General features: G+C 42.8%; 1 protein-coding gene across 8 annotated transcripts in view; it reads right to left on the reverse strand.

Moving 5' to 3' along the window:
- trim2a (tripartite motif containing 2a) overlaps positions 1 to 19,133 on the reverse strand; it is a 239,418-nt gene that overhangs the window by 148,307 nt on the left and 71,978 nt on the right. The window contains exons 1-2 of one of the 8 annotated variants that reach the window (XM_069926686.1): positions 6,459 to 6,589; positions 5,123 to 5,279 (exon numbers count right to left, since the gene is read on the reverse strand). The exons of the other annotated variants lie outside the window; for them this stretch is intronic. The gene's annotated coding sequence lies outside the window, so the exon portion shown is untranslated. Of the gene's footprint in view, positions 1 to 5,122; positions 5,280 to 6,458; positions 6,590 to 19,133 lie in introns of those variants that run through there. 8 annotated transcript variants of the gene reach the window in all.

Genomic DNA, 19,133 nt, shown 5'->3' on the forward strand with positions numbered 1-19,133 from the left:
CCCCTTGGCTCTTTCAAGATCAAAAGGCCAAGGATATATCTAGTCGGCAGAGAACCCATCAATTTTGATGTTTCTCAAGATGCCCTTGCAGACTAGCACTATTTTTGTTACGATTTCCATCACTATCCTTCATGCCCTTCTCCTTGGAGAATACCGATGCTAAGTATTTATAGAGCCCCCACCTACTTCCTCTGACTCCAAGCATAAATTTGTTTAGAGTCATCCTAATCTTTCAAGTTACCTTCTTGCTTTTAAAAGTATGGAATACTTGGGAATTCATTTTAATCTTTCTCACCAAATATTAGTGAGAATGTCCCACTGGCCCCAACCATCCTTCCAAGGGCCCCGTTTAAGGTTTCCTGCAATCTTTATACTCTTCAAAACCCATGGGAAATTTAAAGCTTCCTAAACCTTACACATGGCCTTTTTTCCTTTCTGACTCAATTCATGACTTCTCTTATCGTCACAAGATATAGTAAGTAGACGTATTGGCCCATCGAGTCTGCTCTGCTATTCTAATCATGAGCTAACCTATTCACCCACTCAGCTCCACCCCCTGGCTTTTTCCCCGTAACCTTTGTTGCCTTGACTCATCAAATACCTGTCAATCTCTGCCTTAAATACACCCAACAACCTCACTTCCACAGCCGCCTGTGGCAACAAGTTCCACAGACGTAAGAGCCACGGACTAATGAATTTTTTCCACATTTCTGTTTTAAATTGACACCCTTTTATCCTGAAGTTGTGCTTTCTTATCCTAGACTCCCCTACCATGGGAAACATCCTTGCCACATCTGCCCTGTCCAGGCCTTTCAGCATTCCAAATGCCTCAGTGAGCTCCCCCTCATCCTTCTGTACTCTGAGTACAGTGCAAGAGCTGTCAGTCATTACTCACATACTAACCTTTTCATTCCTTGTATTATTCTGGTAAATCTTCTCTGAACCCTCTCCAAATCCAGAATATCTTTTCTCCAATATGGCGCCCAAACCAGTACACAGTATTTCAAGTGAGGTCTCACCAATGCTTTATAGAGTCTCAACATTACATCCCTGTTCTTGTTTATTATCCCTCTTGAAATGAATGCCAACAATGCATTTGCCTTCTTCACCACCGACTCAACCTGAAGCTCAACCTTTAGGGCACCTGCACAAGAACTCCCAAGTCTCTTTGCACCTCGGAATTTTCAATTTTCTCCCATCTAAATAATAGTCTGCCAATGTATTTCTTCTACCAAAGTGCATGACTGTGCACTTTCCAAAACTGCATTTCATTTACCACCTTTTTGCCCATTCTCCTAACTCATCCAAGTCTCTTTGCACAACTTCCCCATCACCCATTTTGGTATCATCTACAAATTTAGACACAAAGCCATCTATTCCATAATCCAAAACATTAATAAAAAGAAGCAGCCCTAACACCGGCCCCTCCAGAACACTATTGGTACCTGGTAGCCAAACAGAATAGGATCCCTTTATTTCTACTGCTTCCTGCCAACCAGCCAATGCTCAACCCATGCTAGTACCCTTCCTGTAATTCCATGGGCTCTCATCTTGTTTACCACCTTGTCAAAAGTCTTTTGAAAGTCCAAATACTCAACATCCACTGTATCTTCTGGTCTATCTCTTCAAAAAATTACAATTGGTTTGTCAGGCATGATTTTCCTATCCTGACTTGGGCCTATGTTTTCATGCACATCTTCGACAATCGACTCCAACAACTTCCCAACCACCCATGTCAGGCTAATAGGTCCATAATTACATTTCCGCTGCCTTGCCCCCTTATTGAATAGTGGGATGACATTTGCAATTTTCCAGTCATCCCAGACCATGCCAGAATCTATTGATTTCTGAAAGATCATTACCAATGCCTCCACAATCTCCATGATTACTTCTTTCAGAACCCTAGGATGCAATCCATCTAGTCCAGGAGACCCTTAGACCTTTCAGCTTTCTGAGCATCATCTCCCTTAAAATAGTAACTGCACTCACTTCCCTTTCTTGATTCCAAAACTGGCCCCACTCTCAGTCTTAACTAGAGGTTATTGGTGCTTATCGCAAAGGGGAAGAGGAGAAGGAAATGGTACTCATGTTATGAGGGTGGGGAGAAGGATACAAGCTGGTAAGGCAAATTTTTGTGTATCATCAGCAAGTTTGTCTACAGTGTACTCCTTAAGGAAGCAATTTAAATTTAGATTGAGATCAGTGATCTGCAATGATCTCTATGGCATCTCACTAGTTAATGATTGCCAATCCACTGATGACCCATTTTCCCCTCAGTTTTCTGTCAGCCAGCCAATCCCTTTCCATGCCAATATTGTCTCAAACCCTGTGCATTTCTCATACCTTCTGGAAAACTAAATGGAGTCTTCTTCAGCCAGCACATATGTAACAAATTCACAAAATTCTGGCAAATTAGAGATCACAGAGAGGCACATAGTGCAGATTAGGCCTGTCATATACCAATCATCCAACACATTTCCCCAAATTCTCCCAAAACTCTACCTAATTCTATTGCTCACCCACATACAAGCAGGAAGTTGTGGCTAATTAACCCATCAATCCATGTCTGTAGGATGTGGGATGAAAGTAGTACAGAAAAGATTTACCAAAATGTTGCCTGCATTAGAGGGTATGAGCTTCAGTGAGATCATGGACAAATTTGGGTGTTTTCTCTGGTGCAGAGACTAAGGCGTGACATAATAGAAGCTTATAATGTTTCGAGAGGCATCAATAAAAGGTAGATGTTCAGAATCTTTTTCCCAGGGACATACACTGTACCTTAAGATGTCCTTGGGTTAAGAGGAGATTGCAGGGCAAGTTTTTTTTGTTTTGTTGCAAGTGTTCCAGGCACTGACCACTCCGTGTTTTCGTGTTGTAAATGCCTGGAATAGATCACCCATGGAAGCAGATAGCACAGTATCATTTAAGAGGCTTCTCGATAGAATTATGAATAGGCAGGGATTAGACTGATAAGCATCATGTGGAAGAAAAGTTTTAGTTTATATTGTCTATCAGGTTCAGCGCAGAGAGGCCTGTTCCTATGCTGGTCTGTTCTAGTTTCCATCCGCACCGGTTCTGTGATCTCATTTGTTGGAAAGTGGGTCAAGAAATGGCTGATGGAATTTAATTTTGTCAAGAGTTACGTGCTGCATTTTGGCAAGTGAAAATTAGAGCAGGACATCAGAATCAGAATTTATTGCGATGAACACGTCACGAGATTAGGTGTTTTGCAGCAGCGTCACAGTGCAAATGTTGTGATAAAATTATACTTAAAAATAAATACATTAGTCCAAACATAAGTGAGGTAGTGTCTGTGGTTCATTGTCCATTCAGAAATGTGATGACAGAGGGGAAGTAGCTATCCTTGTGCAAACGGGTGCTCATCCTCCAGCTCAGACACCTGTTCCTCCTCCCCAATGGTAGCAGAGTGAAGAGGGCATGGCCTGCATGGTGGGGATCCTTGAGGACAGAGCCTGCTTTTTTTTAAAAAGACACCTCATCTTGTAGATGTCCTCAATGAAGTGGAGGCTAATGAAGAGGGGAGACTTATGCAGCAGCCCCCTTACCTTCATCAGACAGGGCATTGAATACAAGAACTGAGACGTAATGTTACAACAGTACAAGATATTGGTGAGGTCGCACTTGGGAGCATTGAGGCAATTAATTCTGGCCTCTAAATGGGAAAGGGTGCAAAATATATTCAAAAACATGTTACTGGGTCCAGAGGGTTCAGATTGGAGAAAATGGACAGGATGGATAGTTTCTTCCCTGGAATGCACAAGGTTGAGCAAGGTGATCTTTTAGAGGGTTACAATATTTGTGAGAGACATAGAAAAGATGGATTGTCATTTTTTTCCCCAGGTAGGAAATTTTACAATTAAGGGTATAGATTTAAGGAAGCAAAGACAAGATTTCGAGGGGACCCATGGGTCAGGTTTTCTGCACAGGGTTGGTAGATGTGCTGAATGAGCTGCCAAAGTGGTAGGGATAGGTACAAATTCTATGCTTAAAAGATATTTGAACAGGTACTTGGATAGGAAATATTTACACCAATGGTTCTCAACCTTTTTCTTTCCACTCACCTACCACTTTAAGTAATCCCTATGCCATTGATGCTCTGTGATTAGTAAGGGATTGTTAAGGTGGTAGGTGGGTGGAAAGAAAAAGTTTGAAAACCACTGTTTCAATTGTACCCAATTGACTCGTTCTGTGCAGGGTTTCATAACTCCAAAGGAAATGGGCCAATAACAATTTTTCTCAAGCAAAATATTTCAGTAACAATTGGGTCTGGAGCAGTAGTTCTCAACCTTCCCTTCCCACTCACATAACACCTTAAGCAATCCCTTACTAATCACAGAGCACCAATGGCATAGAGATTACTTAAAAAAGCTGGAGGTTTAGAGGAATTTGGGCCAATTGCAGACATATGGGATTCATTTGAGTAGGCAACTTAGCCAATGGACAAGTTGGGCCAACGAAGAAACCTTTCTGTGCTGTATAACTATACAATCCACTATCTCACTGGTCACCTTTTAAGACTCAGGACAAGGTCCACAAAGACAGATAGTCCATAGATCCAATAGTTTGCTCAAATACATTTCCCTTGTGGTAACGATTTTCACCTCCTTCTCCAAAACATTCTTCTTCATGGCTACTAGTTGCCAGAAAGGTCTTGATAAGAGCATGAGCAAATCTGAACTTTGGGTACAAGCATTTTCCTGCCGTGTACTCAAGTCAAATTCACAAATTGCACTTATTGAACATGGAGCTTGGATAACACAGTGATGCAGCAGGGATTAACAAATAAAATGTGGCAAGGTTCAACAGATGAATTGTGAAATTATCACGAAACAACATGTTAAAAGAGCAAAAATCACATGACAGGCATTGCTCGAGCAGGGTCCAAGCCATGTTTAATCCTTCCAACAAGTGAATATCTGGACACCTACCTTGATATTAAAAGGCTGATTCCTTGTCAAATCTTGCACCAGCAACATTCTAGGATTTCAACTCTCCACAGATATAGCAACAAAAGCAGATTTGAATTGGATTGCCTACAGTGATCAACACACCTTCTAACCAAAGCATTTGCCAAAAGCAGAATGGTATATTCTCCACTCACCCAGACAAATGCAGTACCAACAGCACAAGGTGCTTGGTATCATGCATAATGTTTTCAAAATGCTTGATTGGCATTCAATCCAGTGGCCCAAGCATTCATTCCTTCACCACCTGTCCACTGTGGCTGTAGTATCTGCCACTTATTGATGCATGTTCTCCTGAAAGTCACACATCATCCAAACAGAGAAATAAATTATTCTTTCATCATCAGAGGGTCCAACTCCAAGTCTAACATCTGACCACACATGTCGAGAATACCTTCTCAGAATGAAAAAATGCAGCAATTCAAAAAGAGCAAGCATTCAAATCCTGAAATGTTAATAAAATGAATTCTCCCAATGCCTTAAAACTACACATTTTCCATTTATCCTATTACCATCTTGGACCTTGCTGCACACAGGTCAGGATGCATTACAAAACCTTTGACTCTGTAGCACTTTTTATGTCTCACTTTTAATGAGCTCTATATCAGTGGAACTTCTCAATTTCCACTTTGGCTGTTCTGAGCATTGAAATCCTCTCTGTCCGTCACTACTTATTCACAATTAGTCAATGAACCAGAATATTTCACATCTTTACAGATTAACCAGACTTCATCATCCTACATGCATCTTTTAGATGAGATCAAAATGCCTGCTTTTTCTTCAAATTGCTGAATGTAAAAGGAAAATAACTGCCATCTTTTTGGAATTGGCCAAAAACCATTTTATTCTTATGTAACATTCACTATCCAGTGATTTGATCATCCCAATTGTCCAGCCTTGGTTAACAGGGCCTGCTCTCCACACCCACTTGAAATACCACAGAGCCCTGCATAATTTATTGTGCTTTAAAAAAAGCACAAATCAAATTATGCGAGAATAAAACATTGCCACAGATTTTGAAGTCCCAAGCATGCTGAATTAATGGAGTTTTACACCTTTAAAAATTAAGCACATCGACATCTCGTGCTTTTCTACTTTTCATTGTGACTGTCTCCTGTTATCCTTCACTATGGACATCTTGAAATTGGCAAATAGCGAGAAACAATAAGGAATTAAGCATCCACATTTGGTTCATGCTTACATTAATTTTTAATTTAATTCCAGTCTGCCAAAGATGCCCTTTGCTAACAAAATAAACAAAGGTGGTTATAACTGAGATCATGCAGAAGGATTGCCATCATAACACTGAAATTAAATGACAACTGCAAAAAAAAATAGATAGCAAAATTAAAAATAAAATGTCCAAATGGAAGAGGCAAAACATTCCAATTTCATCTGCCCGAGCTCCTATCCCATGTAAAAATCATGCAGAAATCAATAATTTATTATTTACGAATAAATCCTCAGACCTACCCATATTCTCACAGAAACGTACATCCATCACAGAAGAGTCCAACGCACTACATTCATTAAACAATCCAAGAAGACTTACAGCTGTACTCTTAGATAGTCAGAAGATCTGGTTTCTAGCTACTGTGTTGAATTCTGCTTCGGTCAATGACATGCAAATCATACAGCCATTGTTAGAGCAAGAGCATGTCTTTCTTCACAGTGATGGTCCATGAACACAGAGAACAAAGAAAAAGAATGAAAACAGAAAAGTGGTGACTTATTTGGCACAGTAATAACTTCTGTAAAGCAGTAATAAGTAACGATTCAAAGCCTCAAATACCCAAAAGTAGAGAAACAAAATATTTTACTTAGTACATCTTTCTTGCAGTGCTAGCAGACTGCAGCAAATCATGCAAAGGATATTGGGAAAGGGATGCAGCAGTCAGCTGCAAAGAGATTTGCTGGTCTACTGTCAATCAAACTAGAGACCTTAAAGACCCACCTAATAGCTGAATTTAATCACCAAGTATAAATGAGTGGTTCCTTTAGCCATTACATGTCAAATCTACCACAGGAGCTCTTAATGAAGATCTCCATAAATAATTCACATGAGAAATGAACTCAAAACATTGGAGATGTACTTTTTAAAAATTTCTTTCCAACACAAATGCACAAAATTCTCCAGAAAGGAGGTCAAAGTACAGCTTTTAATGAATAATGTATTGCAATGATCTATTTTGAACTTTAATGTCTTCATTACCATGAAGCCCTTAAAATGCCAAATTAATCTTATAAAAAGCAGAGGAGCATTCTAATTGTATAGACAAAGTAGGTCAGAGTCAGTGTTGCATTCCATGGAAAAGGGCCCTTCAGCCCAACTTGTCCATGCTGACCTTCTGAGTTGCTACATATCCCTCAAAAATTTCCTTTCTATGAACAGGTCATCCAAATATTGCAATTACATTCTCCTCTCCAACACTTCCTCTGGCAGCTTGTTCCACATACTTACCACCTACTGAAAGAAATCTGCCCTTCTGGGTCCCTTTATATCTTGCCCCCTCCCCCACACCTCATTTTAAATCTGAGCCCTCAAGTTTATGGCTCCCAGTCTGGGAGAAAAATTGACCAGTCACACCATCTATGCCCCTATGATCTTGTTCATCTCCACAAGGTTACCATTCAGCCTCCCATACCAGGGAAGAGTCCCTATCCAGTCTCTCCTCACAACTCAAGCCCTCCAGTCTCAGCAGCATACGAATCTTTTCTACACCATCTCTAGCCTAATTACTTCCTCCCTATAGCATATCAATTGTTGAAATTGTCAGCAGTGGACAATCCTGCTGTAATGATGTCCAAACTCTGGCACTTAATGTCCCATCCAATAAAGTCAAACATACATTCACCTTCACCACTGCCTGGCTACCTGTCTCACCACTTTCAGGCAACCATTTGCCTTAGTCTCCCTCTGTTCTCCAACATTATCTATCCAAGTATTTTGTTTTAAATCATCCAAAATACATCAACACATGTCCAAATTAAATTTAACCTGCCATTCCTTTGCCACTGTCCCAGTTGATGAAGATCCCGTTGTAACTTTAGACAACTGTCTTCACTGTCACACTTTACCAGTGGCTTGGGGATTATCCATAAACTTACTCATCGTGCCCCCTGCATTCTCATCTCGAGATGACAAGGGATCCAGCAAGAGGGCTTCAATACCCCTGGGTGAGTTTAAAAAGGAGACACCTGTTAGGTATAGGTAGTTGGGATCAAGTAAATCTCAAGAAAAACACAAGAAATGTACACTTCAGTAGGCCACAAAAAAATACACATGCTAGTTCCAGATGACAAGATAAAGGACAATTGAGAGACTTGTCAGATCTTGTTGAAGCAAAAGAGAGACTAAGAAGGGAACAGATCCCCTGAAGGATCGATATGGTCATATATGTGCGGGGTCACATATATGACCATAGATGCGAGAGGTCTCAAATGAATACCTCATATGTATATACTGTGGAAATGGTCATGAAAGCTATAGAATTGTGGTAAATGGGTAGTGAAATGGACCATATCCAAATTACAAAGAAGAGGTGCTAGTAGTCTTACAGTATCTTGAGGTGGACAAATCCTCAGGGTCTGACCAGATGCACCATCAGATGTTATGGAAGCTTGGGAAAATTTGCTGTGGCCCTGGCAGAGGCACTTGGATCATCATTAACCACAGCTGAGACATCAGAAGAGTGACTAAGGTTTTACTCTTATGCAAGATGGGCTCCAAAATCAAGGAGTCTGATATCTATGGTAGGGAAACTATTGCAGGAGATTCTGAAGAACAATATCGACAAGAATTTGAATAGACATGGATAGTTTTATTCAAGGTGGTTCTCAAGAGCAGGGTATTGAATGTGTCCACACGAACTTTCACAAGGCTTCACATGCTAAAAATGGTACATGCATGATGATATAGAAAGCCATGGTATGCTTGCCTTCATTAATTAGGGCACTGAGTATAGAAAAGTAGGACTTCAAGTTGCAGCTATACAAAAACTGATTAAAGGACTTAAACAAGAAAACCTGCAGGTGCTAGGGTCCAATGCAATGCACAAGTGCTCTGGAGAAAAATTCAAGAGCTGCCAGCACTTTTTTTTATTGTCATGTAATAAAACAGAAAATGTGATATTACACAAAATTTCCTTTAGTCTTCTGTAGACAAAGATTTACTATCAGCACAAATTGCCTGGCACCCCTTACAAACAGAGAAAGAGAAGCAAAAGTGCCCCCCTACAGTCATCAAGTGTGTATGGATTCACCTCCAGCACTCCTACAGCCTAGGCAGCCACCCAATCTTCAGTCCAAACTGTCAGCAACCCAAGCTCCAGATCCAAACTTCTGACATGATCAGGAAGCCTTCAGTTCTCTCTCTCTCTCATCACAGTTTTAATACCTGGTACCCCCTTCAGACAGTCTCAAGCCAGTCGCCAGCAGCCCGCAGACTGCGTGGGTTCCTCATCTTGAGTGACCAACAGCCCACCCACCGTCTGTACGTTCTTCAGCTGCAAAGCCCCTCACGGGTCCAGCATCCTGTAGGGTCGTCTCCTTTACTACCCCTTCTCAAACAGGGATTGGTCTTCCCATGTTCTGGTGCCCTGCGCCAGTCTTCTGCTTCCCTTGTGGTTGCTGCTGGTCATGGGTGCCACCATCTTAGGCCCAGTCCACGCAGTCACAGGATTTTAAAATAAACCACCGCCGGCTCCTTTAACAGGTGATTTAAATCCTGTACAGAGCAGATGGCAGTTGGACTGGGCAGTTTGACCCGACCGGGAGCGCTGTGTCTCCACTTCCAACAGGTCTGAACTAGTGGCAACACTGTCATTACAGCAGCTCCAAGATCACTGCCACTTTTTTTGGGCTAACAAGATCTTAGTTGGACCAACTGGAATATTGTCTTCAGTTCTGATCACTTCACTACCTGAAGGATGTGGATGTTATAGAAAGGCTACAGAGGAAATTTACAAGGATTTTGCCTGGATTGGAGAGCATGCCTTAGGAAGATAAGTTGTATGAGCATGGTCTTTTCTCCTTGGAAAAACAGAGGATAAGGGGTCAACCTGAGAGAGGTGTACAAGATGAGAGGCATTGATTGTATGGATGGCTAGCGGCCTCTTTTCACCCAGAGCTGAAATGGCTAACATGAGGGGGTACAGTTTTAAGGTGATTGTGAGCAAGTACAGGGGAGATGCAAGTGGTAAGCATTTCCACCTCATGGTGGGTGAATAGAATGTCCTGCCATCAACTGTGGTGGAGGCAGGTGCAATAAGATTTTATAAGAGACCATTGGATAGGAACAGGGAGCTGAGAAAAATAGGTTATGTAATAGGGAAATTCTAGGTCCTGGTAGAGTAGATTATTAGGTCAGCACATCACTGTAGGCTGAAGGGGTTGTACCATGCTGTATATTTTTATGTTCTATCACACCTGTATTATCTGTACTCCTAAAGCTTTTCCAGTCTTATTTATCTCTCAACCATGATTCTGTAACAACTATGTCCCATTCCATGCCCCAAACTGATCTCCCTCGTAGATCTGGCTTCTTGCATTAAATTAAATGCCATTTAGCTTATCATTTTTCAGACCATCCTCCCTTGTAGCCCTGCTCTTGCCAAATTTGCCTATTGAACTTGCTTCAACCTCTATTTGCCTCAACTTTCTCACTGGCCACACATCTACTTTGGCTCCCAAGCCCTGCAAAAGTAGTGTAATTCCTCACTTTCAGTAGCTCTGGCAAATCTCCCTGCTGGAATATTGGTTTCCTCTCCTCAACCCCCACCCACACCACCACAGTTCAGGTGCAACATTTCCTATAGGATTCTTAACAGTGTGAGGAACAGTGAGATCTTAGGGTCTAGCTTAATCAATCCCTCAAGGTTCTTGCACAGGTTGATAAGGTGGTTAAAAAGGCAATATGATGTGTTGGCCTTCATTAGTCAAGGATTGCGTTCAAGAGGTGTGAGGTAATGCTGGTCATCTCACTACAGGAAGGATGTACATGCTTTGGAGAGGGTGCAGAGGGGATTTAGCAGGATGTTGTGTAGATTGGAGAACATGTCATATGGTTGACTGAATTACGGATTTTCTCTTTGGAGTGACGAAGGATGAGAGGTGACTTAGAGATATATGATTATGAGGGTCTTGGATGGGACGGACACCCAGCACCTTTTTCCTGGGGCAACAATATCAATAGCAAAGTTTGGGGGATTTGTCAAAGTGTTTTTTTTTAAAAAAGAACAGATTGGGGGTTTCTAGAATCCATTGCCGGGGGCTGGTGTTGAACGCTAGTATAATAAGGAAATGCAAACAACTCAGATAGGAACATAGATGCAAGAAAGAGAGTTATGACAGAGGTAGGGAATAATTAGATGGTTGTAGAATGGTTTGCACACATCAGTTATGCTGTTGAAGTTATTTCTCTGCTGCAGGAGATACGAATGATCCGAGAACCCAAATTTCTACATCTGACACCAGATCAAAGCCGCATGTTCATCTGTCCTAATCTTCTTTCCTCTCCTCTCCAGCACATGGAACCAGAAATAATCCAGAGATTAGAGTGCTTGATGTTTTGCTTTTTAATCTTTAGCCCCCTCCCAACATTCATACTGCAAAACCTAATTCCTTTTTCTACCCATGTTGTTGGTAATGACATGTACAATGACTTCTGGCTGCTTTACCTTCCCCCGCCCTGAGAAAGTTCTGCAAATGCCATGTGACATCCTTCAACCCAGAAGAAATGTGCCCATAGTAGAATCTCATTTGTGGCCATTGTATATTCTGTCACTCCAGCTTTCCTCTGCTCCACCCACCCTTGCTGCGCATTCAAGCCAGTCTTTGTACTGAGAAACTTGCTGCCACTGCTTCTCTCCACAAAGAACACCCGCAACAGATTATTAGACAACATACAAGTTACTGAGGAAAAAAAAAACGCAAAATTTAGATCCATACACATTTGAACAAGTACATTTAAGCACAAATTGTTCCAAGCACCTTGGAAATAAAATTTTGAATTTCACTCTTTGATTTCTAGTTTGTTCACACCATTTCTCATTTTAAAATATTCTGGCTGACAAGTTTACACAACTCCAAAAGAAAGTGGTTCTTTAAATTTGAAGAATTTAGACTAGAATTGGACCCATCACAGAGAGTCTTGGCACTCATTAGAAAATGTAATGTTTAGCAAGTTTTGTTTTATCTGGTAACTATTGAGCTTACAAACTAATGAGAATGAGAATGTACAACTCATTAACTGGGAATGATATGCTGAAAATGAAAGTCAGATTCAGTGCGGTTTTACACAAGGGCATCTTTGTTTTGTGAGCCATACAATTAAACAGCTTGCGTTTTAGCCAACTTCAATCGTATTGCAAAGCTATTTTAATGCCAGAGAAATTGCATGGAACAATAACAAGGCTGTGGAATTAAAGAATCTGATGTTTTTGTCTTCCATTCTGCTCTGCCTCTTTCACCAATTAAATGAAATCAATGCCCACATGTTAATGGCCAGCAGACATCTTCTCCATTCACCATTCAACAGCTTCCTTCACGCTTTAACACTTGCATTTCCACACCATATCCTTCCCATGCAATTTTCTAGTCAACCAGACATGCAACACCTGTCCTCTTAACTCTTTCTTTTCCACAAGTGAGTGGCCCAAGCACTCCTTCCACGTGAATCAGCAATTCTCTTGGACCTTTTCCAAGTTTGTGCATTATGTTTTCATTTACTCTCTAAGTGTTCAGTTAATAGAGATCTGACAAAAGATTAGTCACTCATTTCTATAAGTACAGTACAACTCTGATTATCCGAAATGGTCGGGATGGGGCCTATGTCGGATACACATTTTTTTCCGGATAACTGGTCTTTTTTTTAAAATGTTGCCCAGTAGCAACAGCAAATCATTTGTATCAATATTTAACAAACAACAAGGGAAGGCTTTTTAAGCCTTAAAATGATGTTAATTCTTACCAAAAAAAAATGCTGGCTGCAATGCCATTGCCAATCCCCCAACATGCAGCCCCTGATCCCCAGAGAGGTTTCCCAGGCCAGTGGAACATTTGCTTACGAGTCGGCAGGCCCGTCTTCACGGCTACTGAAGCTCCCGACACTGGAGTCCCGACTCTGAATCCTCCCCTAGGCCTACCATCACACACCGGGGAACGTGCGTGTGCGGTGGTAGGACAAGGGGAGGGTTCAGAGTAGGCATCCGGTGTGCCGAGAGGGAGGGAGGGAGGAAAGTGGAGGGGACTCCACTGAGCATGAGATCTAACTCCTGCCCAGGTGGCCTTGATGACACTGGGACAAGAGATTCTTCTGACTGTAATGATAGTGATCATGTTTGCATGGCCACCAGCAAGGTCTTGATTATAGTTCCTGTTTGATTATTGTCTGCAACCAGGGGCTGACACACAGCAAGCGACAGTATGTGAGGTCTGTTATGGAGGCTTGCAACTTCATGACATGCTCATGGTGCTGTTTACAACAATTTTAAAGTAAAGGAACTTTTCCTTCATCCATGTGTTGTCTCAGAACTCACACATACAAATACAAGATGAAACACTGTCTGTGCGGCTGGGAGACAACAGCTTTCAGTTTGAGGGGGAGAGTTGAAGAGAAGATAAAGAAGAAAGGGGAAGGTAAAGAAAAAATAGAAAGAGTGCAGGGAGGGAGTTACCTGAAATTAGAACAATCATCCTTCTAATTTCAGTCAAGTGAATTTTTTTTCCCAACCTGTGAGGTCAGCTCATCTCCAAAAAAAATTAGTAAATGAGGATTTCTGATTTGTTTTGGATATCCTAATTTATCTGAAATATTTAAAACATTTGGATAAATGAGGCTTTTGGATAATCCGATTTCAGATAATCTCAGTTGTACTGTACTGATTAACTGATGAATATTTCTAGCATTTTGTGTATTCATTTCAGATTTCCAGCATCTACTTTTGTTTTTAAGGAGATAGGTTTGCAAATCTCTTTCGCTAAATTTGCAAGGATGCCCTGGAGTTTCCAGATGCATCTCATCTTAAATTTGCCATCTCTTTTTTTTCCCCCATTCTTACAGTCTCAGCTCCAGTGATCAATCCTGATCAGCAGAGGAGTTTACATATTCTTCTTGAATTTTCTCAAGGTGGTCTGGTGTTCTCCAACATCCCAAAGGATTGTAGGTTAATTGGCCAATGTAAGTTGTCCTTGGAAAGTAGACAAGCATTAGAACCTGGGAAGTGCTGATGCAAATAGAAGAAAATTGTACAAGGATTAATACGTGAGGCCTTGACACCAGACACATTTGATAGCCAAAAGGCCTGTTTTTCTGTGCTATCTGACAATAATCCAATGAAACTCACTTCCAGGAAGAGAAACTTCCCAATTAACACATGACACCTCTCTGGACAATAGATTCAACAATTCCATGAAGTTCAATGTTATTGTTTGAGTACATACATGACATTACACACAACCCTGAGATTCTTTCCTGTAGGTCAGGCAGAATTTATAATTATTAGTAACTGTCTTCTTTGGCTTGGCTTCGCGGACGAAGATTTATGGAGGGGGTAAAAAGTCCACGTCAGCTGCAGGCTCGTTTGTGGCTGACAAGTCCGATGCGGGACAGGCAGACACGATTGCAGCGGTTGCAGGGGAAAATTGGTTGGTTGGGGTTGGGTGTTGGGTTTTTCCTCCTTTGCCTTTTGTCAGTGAGGTGGGCTCTGCGGTCTTCTTCAAAGGAGGTTGCTGCCCGCCAAACTGTGAGGTGCCAAGATACACGGTTTGAGGCGTTATCAGCCCACTGGCGGTGGTCAATGTGGCAGGCACCAAGAGATTTCTTTAGGCAGTCCTTGTACCTTTTCTTTGGTGCACCTCTGTCACGGTGGCCAGTGGAGAGCTCGCCATATAACACGATCTTGGGAAGGCGATGGTCCTCCATTCTGGAGACGTGACCCATCCAGCGCAGCTGGATCTTCAGCAGCGTGGACTCGATGCTGTCGACCTTTGCCATCTCGAGTACTTCGACGTTAGGGGTGTAAGCGCTCCAATGGATGTTGAGGATGGAGCGGAGACAACGCTGGTGGAAGCGTTCTAGGAGCCGTAGGTGGTGCCGGTAGAGGACCCATGATTCGGAGCCGAACAGGAGTGTGGGTATGACAACGGCTCTGTATACGCTTATCTTTGTGAGGTTTTTCAGTTGGTTGTTTTTCCAGACTCTTTTGTGTAGTCTTCCAAAGGCGCTATTTGCCTTGGCGAGTCTGTTGTCTATCTCATTGTCGATCCTTGCATCTGATGAAATGGTGCAGCCGAGATAGGTAAACTGGTTGACCGTTTTGAGTTTTGTGTGCCCGATGGAGATGTGGGGGGGCTGGTAGTCATGGTGGGGAGCTGGCTGATGGAGGACCTCAGTTTTCTTCAGGCTGACTTCCAGGCCAAACATTTTGGCAGTTTCCGCAAAGCAGGACGTCAAGCGCTGAAGAGCTGGCTCTGAATGGGCAACTAAAGCGGCATCATCTGCAAAGAGTAGTTCACGGACAAGTTTCTCTTGTGTCTTGGTGTGAGCTTGCAGGCGCCTCAGATTGAAGAGACTGCCATCCGTGCAGTACCGGATGTAAACAGCGTCTTCATTGTTGGGGTCTTTCATGGCTTGGTTCAGCATCATGCTGAAGAAGATTGAAAAGAGGGTTGGTGCGAGAACACAGCCTTGCTCCACGCTGGTTTGACGAAAACAGCCAGGAAATCCAGGAGCTGCTGGCAAAGAAGCGAGCTGCCCACCAGGCTCACCTTACAAAGCCGTCCTGTCCAGAGAAGAAACAAGCCTTCCGTCGCGCATGCAGCCATCTTCAGCGCAAACTCCCGGAGATCCAAAATGAGTGGTGGACTAGCCTCGCCAAACGAACCCAGCTCAGCGCGTTAGTAACTGTAAACTGTACTCAATTCAGCAAGGTGATCAAACTGCAAATGCAGAAAATAAATATTCAATAATAAATAATGAGCAAAGTAAGATTCCTGAAATGAGTCTCTAAATGAATCTGTTGTTCAAGAATATGATGGTTGAGGGTAGCATTTAATCCAGAACCTGATGGTGTGAGTCTTGTGGCACCTATACCTCTTTCCTGATGGCAGCAGTGAGGACAGAACTTGTCCTGGGAGGTGTGCATCCTTGATATTTGCAACTACTCTCTGACATCAGCATTCCATGCAAATCTTCTAAATGGAGTTTTGCCTCTGAAGTGCTGGGCAGCATCCACTACCTTTTGTAGGACTTTCCGCTCAGAGATATTGGCATCTCCATACCAGGCCGAGATGCAGTTGATCAGAACACTTTTGAATACACATCTGAAGAAGTTTCCCATGGTTTCTAATGACATACTGAACCTCTGCAAACTTCTGAGGAAGTTGAGGCACTGACATGCTTTCTTCATGATGGCATTAGTATAATGGGTTTAGGAAAGATCCTCCAAGATAGTGACACCCAGGAATTTAAATTTGCTCCCTCTCTCCACCCCTGATTTCCCCTAATGATCACTAGACCATACACATCTGATTTTTCTTTCCATTTCAAATCAACCTTTAGGGGTTTGCATCATAATGGACTCATTATGGTTAAAATTAAACAATGCAAAATCTATTGGATCTGGGTACTTAGTTCATGGAAATACAAACAGATACGAACTTGACAAGGTACAATTCAATTGGAACTACAACTCTGAATTCACATTTATCCATATCCCTCCTTATCATATTTGTGGCTGCCAGTGCCTTTCAAAGGCCAAAAACCCTTAAAAATAATGCTGCTTCAATAATATCTTAAATAAATAATTAATTACCACCCCAATAAACACAAAATATCCCACCACATCCAACATCAGCAGTGGACCAATCAGGACAGACAGGAGAAAGCAGGGACAGACCAGAGTGACCATTGTGTGAGTGGCTCAGTGTAGGAGTGAGAATCTGAGGCTTTAGTTCATGAGACTCCAGTGAACAGAGGCTGAGAAGTAGATACAGAAATTGAGGCGAGGTAAAGATGAGTTTTTCTAACTTTTTTTTCCTATTTCTTAGATTGTGGGAATGACAGCCAGGGCAGGGACATGCAGAATGTGTGTAGTCAGGGAAGCTAATAGTATCCCTGATTACATCTGCAAGATGTGCATCCAACTACAGCTCTTCACAAACCAAGTTAGTGAATTAGCGCTGGAGTTGGATGAGCTCCACATCATTCGGGGGGCTGAGAGGATGATAGACAAGAGTTACAGGGACTATCACATCTAGGAGGCAGGAGGAAGGTAGCTAGGTGAGTCAAGAGAGGGAAAGGGAACAGGCAGGCAGTGCAAAGCACCCCTCTGGCCATTCCCCTCAATGTGCACTGCTTAACGTCCGATTGGGTAACGTTCAACTGCATATATGTCCATGGTCCGATAGAGTTATAATGGAGCTCAGACAGAAATCCCAATTGGAGAACCTGAGAACAGGACATTGTGGATATAGCCAGTCGTACACAACAACTTCCCGCATGTAACACGTATAGCAAAGGCCTATGTAGATATACTGTCTTTGGCTTGGCTTCGCGGACGAAGATTTATGGAGGGGGTAAAAAGTCCACGTCAGCTGCAGGCTCGTTTGTGGCTGACCAGTCCGATGCGGGACAGGCAGACACGATTGCAGCGGTTGCAAGGGAAAATTGGTTGGTTGGGGTTGGGTGTTGGGTTTTTCCTCCTTTGCCTTTTGTCAGTGAGGTGGGCTCTGCGGTCTTCTTCAAAGGAGGCTGCTGCCCGCCAAACTGTGAGGCGCCAAGATGCACGGTTTGAGGCGTTATCAGCCCACTGGCGGTGGTCAATGTGGCAGGCACCAAGAGATTTCTTTAGGCAGTCCTTGTACCTTTTCTTTGGTGCACCTCTGTCACGGTGGCCAGTGGAGAGCTCGCCATATAATACGATCTTGGGAAGGCGATGGTCCTCCATTCTGGAGACGTGACCCATCCAGCGCAGCTGGATCTTCAGCAGCGTGGACTCGATGCTGTTGACCTCTGCCATCTCGAGTACCTCGACGTTAGGGGTGTGAGCGCTCCAATGGATGTTGAGGATGGAGCGGAGACAACGCTGGTGGAAGCGTTCTAGGAGCCGTAGGTGGTGCCGGTAGAGGTCCCATGATTCGGAGCCGAACAGGAGTGTGGGTATGACAACGGCTCTGTATACGCTTATCTTTGTGAGGTTTTTCAGTTGGTTGTTTTTCCAGACTCTTTTGTGTAGTCTTCCAAAGGCGCTATTTGCCTTGGCGAGTCTGTTGTCTATCTCATTGTCGATCCTTGCATCTGATGAAATGGTGCAGCCGAGATAGGTAAACTGGTTGACCGTTTTGAGTTTTGTGTGCCCGATGGAGATGTGGGGGGGCTGGTAGTCATGGTGGGGAGCTGGCTGATGGAGGACCTCAGTTTTCTTCAGGCTGACTTCCAGGCCAAACATTTTGGCAGTTTCCGCAAAGCAGGACGTCAAGCGCTGAAGAGCTGGCTCTGAATGGGCAACTAAAGCGGCATCATCTGCAAAGAGTAGTTCACGGACAAGTTTCTCTTGTGTCTTGGTGTGAGCTTGCAGGCGCCTCAGATTGAAGAGACTGCCATCCGTGCGGTACCGGATGTAAACAGCGTCTTCATTGTTGGGGTCTTTCATGGCTTGGTTCAGCATCATGCTGAAGAAGATTGAAAAGAGGGTTGGTGCGAGAACACAGCCTTGCTTCACGCCATTGTTAATGGAGAAGGGTTCAGAGAGCTCATTGCTGTATCTGACCTGACCTTGTTGGTTTTCGTGCAGTTGGATAATCATGTTGAGGAACTTTGGGGGACATCCGATGCGCTCTAGTATTTGCCAAAGCCCTTTCCTGCTCACGGTGTACGATATACTGTACTGCACTGATAACTGTACTTTCTATGAATCATGGCTCCCAAATGCAGCAAAACCAGTGCTAGTGATAGCAGCAGCAAGAGACAAAGAAAGATTGATTTGGAAGTAAAACAAAAGGTTATAAACACAAAGGTGGAAAAATAATGAATGCTATTTCTCGCAATTTAGGCATGTCGCATTCAACAATCACGACAATCCTCAAAAACAAAGAGAAAATTCTCCAAGCTGTTAAAGGATCTGCTCCACTAAAAGCTACGAGGCTAAC

Source organism: Narcine bancroftii, chromosome 3 (assembly GCF_036971445.1).
Source record: "Narcine bancroftii isolate sNarBan1 chromosome 3, sNarBan1.hap1, whole genome shotgun sequence".
In the NCBI taxonomy this organism is placed as follows: Eukaryota; Metazoa; Chordata; class Chondrichthyes; order Torpediniformes; family Narcinidae; genus Narcine; species Narcine bancroftii.